Raw genomic sequence first — 10,663 nt, 5'->3', positions numbered from 1 at the left:
TGAAGAAGGATTTTTTTTCGGGAATGAAGGGGAAGGGTGGAGAGGAAGGGGGGGTAATAGGTAACTAAGCTTAACAAGTTGTCGTTGTGACTCCTATCTTTTGTCCAATGCTGGAAGGTGCATGGGTCGAACCAAGCTGTAATCAGAGATTGTAACCCATGCACCCATGCACCATGTTCGACCCATGCACCTTCCAGCATTGGACAAAAGATAGGAGTCACAACGACAACTTGTTAAGCATAGTTACCTATTACCCCCCCCCCCCTTCCTCTCCACCCTTCCCCTTCATTCCCGGAAAAAAAATCCTTCTTCATTACTTTCCCTTACCGTCCCTTCATCAATTGTAGAATCATCGTTTCAAAAAAAAAAAATATTAATATATGCCTGACCGCATTTCAAGGTCATGACTAAAGTCACGAGTTTAGTCAATTGTCAGTCTATTACAAGTAGAACAGATTTTGTAATCTTTCCAACGTTTCAACGGTGTATGTATGTATGAAATTGCAAAAAAATAAGAACAAAGTATATTTTTTGGGAAATCTCTAAAAAACCAAAGCCTTTAGACTTAAACATCTTTCTAAAACTTGACCCTTCTTTATCCGCAGACTTCACGGCCGGCTGTAAGAGTACTGGACAATTACGGGGCTAGCGCAAAAATTCTACTGACTCTAACTAGCAGTACTGCCTAGCCAAGATTCGAACATACGACAACTGGCTTACTGGACCAGCAACGTACCTCAAAGCTAACTGGGCGGAAATCTCTAACTGATCGCTTGAAAAATAATAAATTTATGGGCATTTACGTGAAGACAAAAAAGTTTTTATAACGGTAGATTTTACAATTGACGGAAAGAACGGTAAAAGAAAACAATTAAACAAAGCGTCGAAAGGATCTAACAGATTGAGGCCAGGTGTGAAAGGGAAAGAGCGGAAGATGAGGGGGTAAGGGAGGGTCACATGAAGCAACGCTTAAGAAGTTGTGTACCGTAATCTTTTATCCAAGCTGGGGGATTCCATGGATCGAACCAAGCTGTAATCGGAGCATCACTCATATCTTAGCGATAGAGTACTACGTGTGAAACTAGGATCCAGTACTTCGACAGTGTTTAGCAACAAATCTGGAGTTCCTCAAGGTAGCAACTTGGGTCCTTTGCCTTTCTCATTGTTCTTCAATGATGTTGCGATTCTGCTAGAACACGGCTGCAAGTTAGTTTACGCCGATGACCTGAAATTATTTGCTACGATAGATAGTGAAGATGACTGCCGCCATTTGCAACATTTGCTCAATCTATTTACTGAATGGTGCAGACTTAATTGGTTTATTATAAGCATTTCAAAGTGTGAAGTTATGAGCTTTTACCGGATTAAAAATCCAATTTGCTTCGGTTATACTATCGACGACATTGAACTTCGCAGAGTGGATCAAGTTAGCGACCTGGGTGTTTTGCTGGACACTAAATTGACGTTTAATTTACACTGTGAATCAGTCATTTCCAAGGCGACCCGACAACTTGGATTTATTGCTAAGATTTGACGTAACTTTAGAGATGTTCACTGCCTGAAATCATTATATTGCGCTTTGGTTCGTCCGCTACTTGAGAGCTGTAATTTGGTTTGGTCCCCCAGTCATCTTACTTGGAACCTACGGATCGAACGTGTGCAACGTAGGTTTATTCGGCTGGCTCTACGACATCTCCCATGGCGGCATCCTGATAACCTGCCACCTTACCCGAGTTTTACAATAAGCGCTTTTGTAGCATTTCGCATTACTCTACCCGAACACCTTACTGAACGGAATTTTTCTGTGGTCTTCGTATGGAGCACATTACACTTAATGCATTTTCAATATTTGTCTCAATAATTACATTTTACGAATAATTTATTGAAGAAAAATTCAGTGCGCCTGGAAAACTTTTTTTTGTAAGATAAAGTCACTGAATTCAGTACGCGTAGTTTGAATACATGATTGAAACTCACAATATTGTGAAAAGTTAGCAGTCACAGTAAGAAGTTTTACAATGCTTGCAAATGAATAGTATGAGTTACAAAACCTGCAAAATTGCGATGGCACGACCATTTTTATTAATTGACTAGATTAGTTTTACATTTATTGAATTTTATTGCTAAGTATAAAGTCACAAGCTTTCAAATGGTTGCTGGTTGCGATATAGTCGAAACTTCCCAACTTTATTTTCAGCAACATAATCACTTTGGTAATTGATTCCCGAATCAGCAGATGCAGCCTTATCAGACCTGTAAACAACCTCCACATTAAGGCTTCAAATTCTAAATTATCTGCTTACGCCATAAATACACTCAATATTGATTAATTTTCAAAACATGTCAGCTCACAGATAAGATTTAAACAAATCGATAGTAGCTTTGATTCGATTTTCGTTTTAATTTAGCTATCCGTTACCGACCGCCACCATCCGCCACCAGCCGTGCGTGCGTGCGTCGTTCCACCAGCCAGGACTTAACATAACCAGTCAGTCGGTGGCCACTCGGCTTGACTGCGATCGAATCAGGCTACGTCATGTAGTATAGCGTGTCCGGCCAATGCATTGTGTCGATTGTCAATCGTCGGTGTGTAGAAATTGGATCACTTAACACGCTCACAGATAACGGAGTGGCGGTTCAGGCCGTTTTTTCTGTTGCGAAGTCACAATTACAGCGCACTTAGCGATGATGAGTTACCGATCAGTGCCGACTTTCCAATCACGACTTATTGCGGCGGTATCGGATCGACGATGTCTTTCGATTGTGTTAACAGGCTTTTTGAATTCTTCCGATGTGCATTTGCGGACCACTCAAAAAGCCGCCGCGATATCCTCCTATAGCCTAGGCGTGAGGACCATGAGAGTTTCAACAACAACCGTCTTATCGCAGTTACTGCTACTTACGTGCCCCGTTGTATCTTTTAGACAAATAGATAAAGAGGCTGTTTGTGCTGCGCGGCATTCGATACACTAGGCACTGCTCAATTTTCCACAATTGAAAATCGGTAAACGCGGATATCAATCAAACCGGCCGAAAAAAAAAATCTCAACAAGCTATACCCTTATCAGACCCATTGCTGATGGGTATTATCAAATAATCAATACAAATGGAACTGTTTTGAGTCTAAATAATGGTTTGGAAATCCTGCTGACAAACGCTCACCCCGTGGCGCAATCTCACCGTAAGGCGACTTCTATTCCGCCTATGTGTCACATTCGCAAACATGATAAATTCATTAGCCGACAACTATCTTATCTAAAGGTGAAGCTAAGTTATGCTAAAGATGACATTCGGAAAGCTTGCTCACTCTATTGACTGTACTAAATTGACTTAGCTGTTGGCGGTATTACTAAGCAAAACTTTACAAGTTGAATTACTAGTATCAAACTTTTACATTTGGGGAAATTCTTAGGAAATGACATTGAGACACTCCACCAGAATTCAGGAAATGCAGAATGGAAAGTAAAACCGTCGGATTCGGTACTGTAACTGTTATCGATTTTTTCACGCACGCGGCATACAAAATGGACAGTATTCCATCATGATATAAAAAAGCAGCCATCATATCAGATCAAAATGATGGTTGCCTGGCGGAAATGACCTTTTTTTCCGCAGAAAAGAAAAACCATTCGAAAAGGAAAGTAGCACATGTTTCACCGGCGGTGGGGTGTGACGGACAGACCTGTGTCACTGCGGACTTGATGACGCAGCCGATGATGGTGGCCCGCCATTCGAACCGAGTGGCGGATGGTCGATGTGATTTTGCCCGTAACATTATTGCCAAAAGCTGTCCAGGTTTACTTGAACAGTTGAGTTAATTGGGTTGGGCCACGTGCGTACACTGGAGAAAATCAATAGGTCACCTGTCGAACGGACGAAGCTTCTGTTTCCGCGAATTCGCAATGTCACTGAGAACTGTTTGAAGCTATAGGCCATAATGCTTTAATAGCTATAAACTCGGGAGAAATATGGTTTGAATATTTATGTCTACCTATTTAGTTGTATCAAATTAACGACAAATTTTCTCGTTACGGCCTTTTATCCTCAACATACCCAACAACAGCTGATCGCCTTCCAGTACATCCTACATTTTGCCCATCACTACAAATCCCGTTTACAACCCGTTGGTAGCTCTACCGTTCTAAAATTAAAGCTAGCCGGCACGGATCCTCCACGCCTTCTTGCGACAGATCCAGCTGTTCCAGCAGCACCCCGTCACAACCAGCGAAATCCAGCGATCTGCAGTTCCAGGTACCAGGCATGCCCCTGCCGAATGTTCCGAGTCGCGTTTTCTTGATTGTTCGTAGTTAGTTTGATGTAGGTACGTTGCCTTACTAGGGCCACGCTACCGAGTGTCGTGATGGGGTTGCCATCATAGGTGTAGTGCCGAGATACCACGTTTCTTAGTTCAGCAACCCGCTCCGGATCAGACGCTGTCGTGACCTGCTCCTAACCTGGAGTACAAGCACGCACCTGATAGATGAATCGTCAAGCCATCAAGAGCCGCCCCAGCCAATATGAACACAGACGTTTAAGGCTGACAAGGCTATTCCTCGTCACTTTCCCTGTCAGTATGTATATGACCTTAGTTTTCACCAGTTGCTCGGAAATTTGCCACACGCGGAAGAAAGCTACAAGTCGTAGTTGAAATCACTGGCATGCCTAGACATGAACGGAAAAACGGTTCGTAGGATGACGATTCTATTGCTACTTATTACAAAGATACCAGCCGATTAGGTTTAAAATTGCAGACTTTTGTGGGCAAATGGATTTAAAATTTAAGTCCAATTTGAAGACTTGGAACTGGAATAGAGTTTTAATTTTAATTGGAGTGGAAATTAGACTGATAATCTGACTTGACATTGGGCATTTAATTAGACTTGAAATTGAACTTATTTGGTCTTAAAGCTTTGAACTGGAAATTTGACTTGAATTTGGGCTCTCTTGGATGAAAGTGTTACTTGAAATTGGATATGAAATAGGACTTAAAACAGAATGTATAGTTTATAATTTATATTTTGAAATTGGGCTTGAATTGGACTTTAGGTTGGATTTAAAATTAAAGCTGAAATTTGGCTTAAAAATTGATTTGAAATTACGATCGAAATTGAACTTAAAATTGGAATTAAAGTACTTGAAATTGGAGTTCTGATTGTACTTGAAACTGGACTTAAATTTTATTGATTTTGACTAAAAATAGAGTTAAGTCAGACATGATATTGGCTTAAAATCGTACATTTAATTCAACATTGTACATTAAATAAGACTTGAATTTAAGTTAATTAGAAACTAATTTGAGCTTGAAATTTTCGTATTATCGTCTTACGTGTTTTGACCTCTTTTTTCCCTTTTCCAGCCCAGTTTTTCTCCCTTTCAGTTGTTATATTTATTTATCTTTGTTTTCTCCTTTCTTCCACGTTTTTCGTCTTTATTTGTTGCGTTTTCCTCCTTTTAATACCTCGCGTTTTCTTCACGTCTTTTCTGTCTTCCTATTCTGTTTTTGGCCCCCATTTTTTTCCTTCCCCCTCCGATTTTCCGTTTTGTCTTTTGTTATTCGATTTTTTCTGTTACGTTTTACTATTTTCTTTAGTCCGTTTTGACGTAGAACTACGTCTTTGTTTACTATACCGGGTAGCACTTTGTGAAAACGAAAAATAGAAGTGTAACGTTTGAACGAAAGATTTCAAAATCCAATAGCTACTATACTATTGCACGAAATATAACAGTTAATATGTCGTTGGATGGATAAAATGTCTAGCAATTTTATAGTAGCATATTAATAATAATTTTTTTTACGCTAAATAGTGAAAATGTATGTAAAGTTTCAAGGCGGAATTTCTCCATACATTTCCCTTGTGATCGCTTTGCTTCACAAGCACGGACGACGGAATTAGATACACCAAGCAATTCGGATCCAAATGATAACGTATGAGACCACTTTGTAAGCCACAGAAAAGGGTTTCCGATCTAATTGGCATCATCACCGATGGCAATTGGCGGCACTTGACGGCTACACTGACAAACGGTATCAGACGGCAATGGCCAGCTTGATCCCCAAACGATGAAATTAACGTTAGATTTGCGTAATCCCCATCGCAGGTATGTAAAATTGTTCGATTGTTTGCTCATGTCATGTCAGTGTCGGACTATCATTTTAGCAGCAGCAGCCGATTTGGTTTTCGCCACCACCAACATCAGCTTACGAGTAGCAGCGACAGTGCCAGAGGGACTATAAAAGAATACACTTGTATGTATGTGAGTATGAGGACTACCACCTATCCTAGCAGAACAACCGTTCTTAGCAATGGGCCTATTTTGACAAGGGGAATTGTACAAACATAACGATTGGTCACGTTTACCAGCTCCTGTATGAAGGGCCAAAACGAAATCGGTCGGCAAGCAACATCACTTGCACGTACCAGGGGTATTGAATCTCCTTCCAGAAACTAGATCACATGAGTCAATCGTTAAGTAAGCCCTCCCAATGCAGAATGACCCCAATAGGTGGGGAAAAGGGCCCGCTCATAATGCACAATGTGTTGTTAGCCGGGCCAAGGTTAACCTTAGGAAGTTGACCACTTCACTTTCCCGCCAGTTTCACGATTACAATGCGCGAGATACCTCATTTATAACGCTTCCATATAAGTCACGGTTTATAAATACGTCAATGTTAAGTGAGCCCAAGCTAATTCAAAATGACTTTTAGAAACAAACGCTGCCTGAAAAATGCAACGAGCGAGGCACAAAAGCAAACGATGCGAAATTGCTATACGATACGACACTCAGTATGTAAACACCTGTTAACCCTTTATAAGGCCGTGGCAATTATTTTGCCACCAACGAAAAATATTTGTTTTGCGTCTATAATGACATCAATATAATTATAGAAGTAAAATAAAAAATTTTTGTAGGTGGCAATATAGTTGCCACTGCCTTATAAAGGGTTAAATGAGACTGACCTTGATACTCGAAAATTTTCTTGTAAAGCCAATAAGGCCATTGCAAATCATTTCAAAAGTTTTTACGCTTCTAGTAGTTAACGCTTCTAGCATGAAATAGAAATAATAATTCAAACAGCGGTATTTCTGAAAATCTGCCAATAAAATTTTCTTTCGTTTTTGTCTTTTTTTCATAGATTTTTGCATGAAAATTAACAACTTATGTATTAAAAGCAAGAATAGATTGGTTTTCATTTCATCCTCTAGCGCCCTACACGCTTATACTATACTAGTTGAGCCCGAATCTTTGTATTAGTTCTTTGAGTTCTTATATTGCATAATATATAGTCCTAAGTTGTTATACATAAAAAGTCATAGCCGGAAACTGAAACAAATAGTTTTGATGCTCGCATTGGATTTTATTAAACTGAATAAAAACATTATTTCCACTATGCTGATTCTATAGGTGGGCAAAATGGCTCTTTTGTGAGAGTGGCTCTTAACCGTCCATTATCTACCGCGAACCGATTCATATGGTCGGTGTTAAGTCGGACAGATCCGACCGACAAAATTCTGACTTCAAGAAAAACGCATTCAAAGTTTGCTGCATTCGAAATCATCTTCTAACCCTGGTTGTTTGCAATATTTATGTAGTCTGATTAGAGTAAAATGTTGCTTAGAAAATTCTCAATCGTTTGCTGTCATTAACAAATTTTTTAAAATTTTGCGAGCAGTCAAATCGAGCAGTCGAGTCGTGCAGTTGCATCAAGCTGTTCCGTCAAGCAGTCCAGTCGAACAGTAAAGTCGAGCAGTTGAATAAAGCAGTTTACTTGAGCAGTCAAGTCGAGCAGTTCAGTCGAGCAGTTTGATTGAGCAGTCGAGTCGAGTAGTCCACTCGAATAGTTAAATCGAGCTGTTCAGTCAAGCAGTTAAGTCGATCTGTTCAATCAAACAATTGAGTCGAACAGGCGAATCGAACAGTCGTGCAGTACAGTTAAGCAGTCCAGTCGAGCATTCAAATCGAGCAGTCCAATCGACCAGTCCAATCGAGCAGTCTAGTCAACCAGTTGAGCAATCAAGCAGTCCAGCAGTCGACCAGTGCACAGTGGTCAAATTTTGAAAAAACACGGACATTAGCAATTGGGTAAAAAATGCGTAATTTTTCAAGGGTGGTGTCTTCGGAGAAGTTTAATAACCAAATATAGCGCATCTTTCTGCACTATTAGGGTGACCGTGAATTCACCTATTAGGGTGATACGAACTTTTGTTTTTTAAACAATTTCAAAAAAAATTTCTTCAAAAACTTGCAGAACTTACTAAAATAAGCAATTTTACCGAATATAGTAACTATCTGTCTCTTACCGGTTGCGAAATATAATGATGTGTTAAAAAGGAGCGCTTAAAAGTCAATAAAGCTCAATAACTTTGCACTTGATTTTTTTACTGCTTTCAAGTGTTCTACAAAGTTATTTTGTATGCTAAAATACATATTTCAACTGAAGACTGTTTGTCGCTAGGACGCATATTTAATCTATACCTATAAAAAACGATTTCTGTCTGTCTGTCTGTCTGTCCCTATGTTCCTTATAGAATCGAAAACTACTGAACCGATCGGCGTGAAAATTTGCATGTAGAGGTTTTTGGGGCTAGGGAAGGTTCTCTCGATGGCAAAAGAGCCCTCCCCCACTAAGAGGAGGGGCTCCCATACAAATCTATGCCTATAAAAATGGATTCCTGTCTGCTCTATGTTCCTTATAGAATCGAAAACTACTGAACCGATCGGAGTTAAAATTTGCATGTAGGGGTTTTTGGTGCCAGGGAAGGTTCTTATGATGGTTAGAGATCCCTCACCCCACTAAGAGGGGGGGCTCCCATACAAATGAAATACAAATTTTCTCATAACTCTAGAAGTAATCAAGCAAATAGAACCAAATTTGGCATATGGGAAGTTTTGGAGACAGCAATTTTTTAATGATGGTTTGAGACCCCTCACCCCTGTGGTAGGGGGATAAGGACTCTCATACAAATAAAACAAAAAATTTTGCGTAACTCAAAAACTAATCGAAATTTTAGACTCTTTCATAAAACATTAATCAATAACAAGACCACCAAAAACTATCAATAGTAACTTTAGATAATTCAGCGCGAGACGGCGATAGGCCGCGAGTATTGCCGGCGACCTGCCGTCGGAAGCGCCGGCCACTGCGGGGGGCAGCCCCCCGTAGAGATCACTTCTATCTAGGTTTATTTATTTTCCTAGATTTACTGACCTCTATTACTTTTCTTCAGTTGGGTCACCCCTGCGAAACGGTACTTTCTACGAAAAGATTTTCCGTTACTGTATTCAACAAAGTTACTTATTTTGATGTGTTCTACAACTTTGTCGAAGACACCATATCTTTTTGAACGCATTTAAATAAACGAAAATTTGTATCACCCCAATGAAACGACCAAAATCACAATAGTTTGCTATAACGCAAAAATGAGTTGTATTTGAGGCACAGAGTCTTTGAAGAAGTTTAATAATTAAATAAAGCGCATCTTTCTGCACTATCAAAGTGACCGTGAATTCACCTATTAGGGTGATACGATCTTTCGTTTTTTTTAAATATATGTCAAAAAAAAATTTCTTCAAAAACTTGCAGAGCATACCAAAATAAGCAATTTTGCTGAATATAGTAACTATCTATCTCTTACCGGTTGCGAAATATAATGATGTGCCAAAAAAGAGCACTTCAAAATCAATTATGCTCAGTAACTTTGCCCACAATTTTTTTATTGCTTCAAACGTTCTTCAAAGTTATTCAGTATGCTCAAATACATATTTTCTCTGAAGACTATTTTTCACGAAGATGCATATTTAATGAGTTGTAAAAAAATTTATCTAGAAATAACACATTTTTCAATTGATTTTTCTGAGATTCCTTGGGAGTGCTCCTGATGGAAATATTTTTTTCTATAGATAAAATATAGTACTTTCACCTAATGGTTGTCTGGTTCGTGCGAAGCTGCCCGAAATTGAAATTTTTTTTTTAATATCGCAAATTTTTTTTTTTCATTTATATTTTGTAACATATTAAATATGCGTCCTGGCGACAAACAGTCCTCAGTGAAAATGTGTATTTTAGCATACTAAATAACTTTGTAGAACACTCAAAAGCAGTAAAAAAATCAAGTGCGAAGTTATTGAGCATAATTGATTTAAAGCGCTCCTTTTTAACACATCATTATATTTCGCAACCGGTAAGAGATAAATAGTTAATGTACACTGAAGTCACTTTTTACGCGGTGTTTTTTACGCGACTATTTTTACGTGACTATTTTTACGCGAATTACGGAATTTTTGCGGTTTTTTACACGAATATCGTAATTTACGCGAATTTCGGAATTTACGCGGTTTTGTACGCGATTTTCGGAATTTACGCGTTTTTTAGGCGAATTTCGGAATTTACGCGGTTTTTTACGCGAGTTTCGGAATTTACGCGTTTTTTTTCGCGAATTTCGGAACTTACGCGGTTTTTTACGCGATTTTCGGAATTTACGCGGTTTTTTTTTTACGCGAATATCGGAATTTACGCGAATTTCGGAATTTACGCGGTTTTTACGCGATTTTTGGAATTTACGCAATTTTTGGAATTTACGCGACTTTCGGAATTTACGCGTTTTTTACGCGAATTTCGGAACTTACGCGGTTTTTTACGCGATTTTCGGAATTTACGCAGTTT

The sequence above is a fragment of the Sabethes cyaneus genome, chromosome 2 (genome assembly GCF_943734655.1).
Source record: "Sabethes cyaneus chromosome 2, idSabCyanKW18_F2, whole genome shotgun sequence".
NCBI classification, from domain to species: domain Eukaryota; kingdom Metazoa; phylum Arthropoda; class Insecta; order Diptera; family Culicidae; genus Sabethes; species Sabethes cyaneus.
This window is presented reverse-complemented; position numbering follows the sequence as displayed.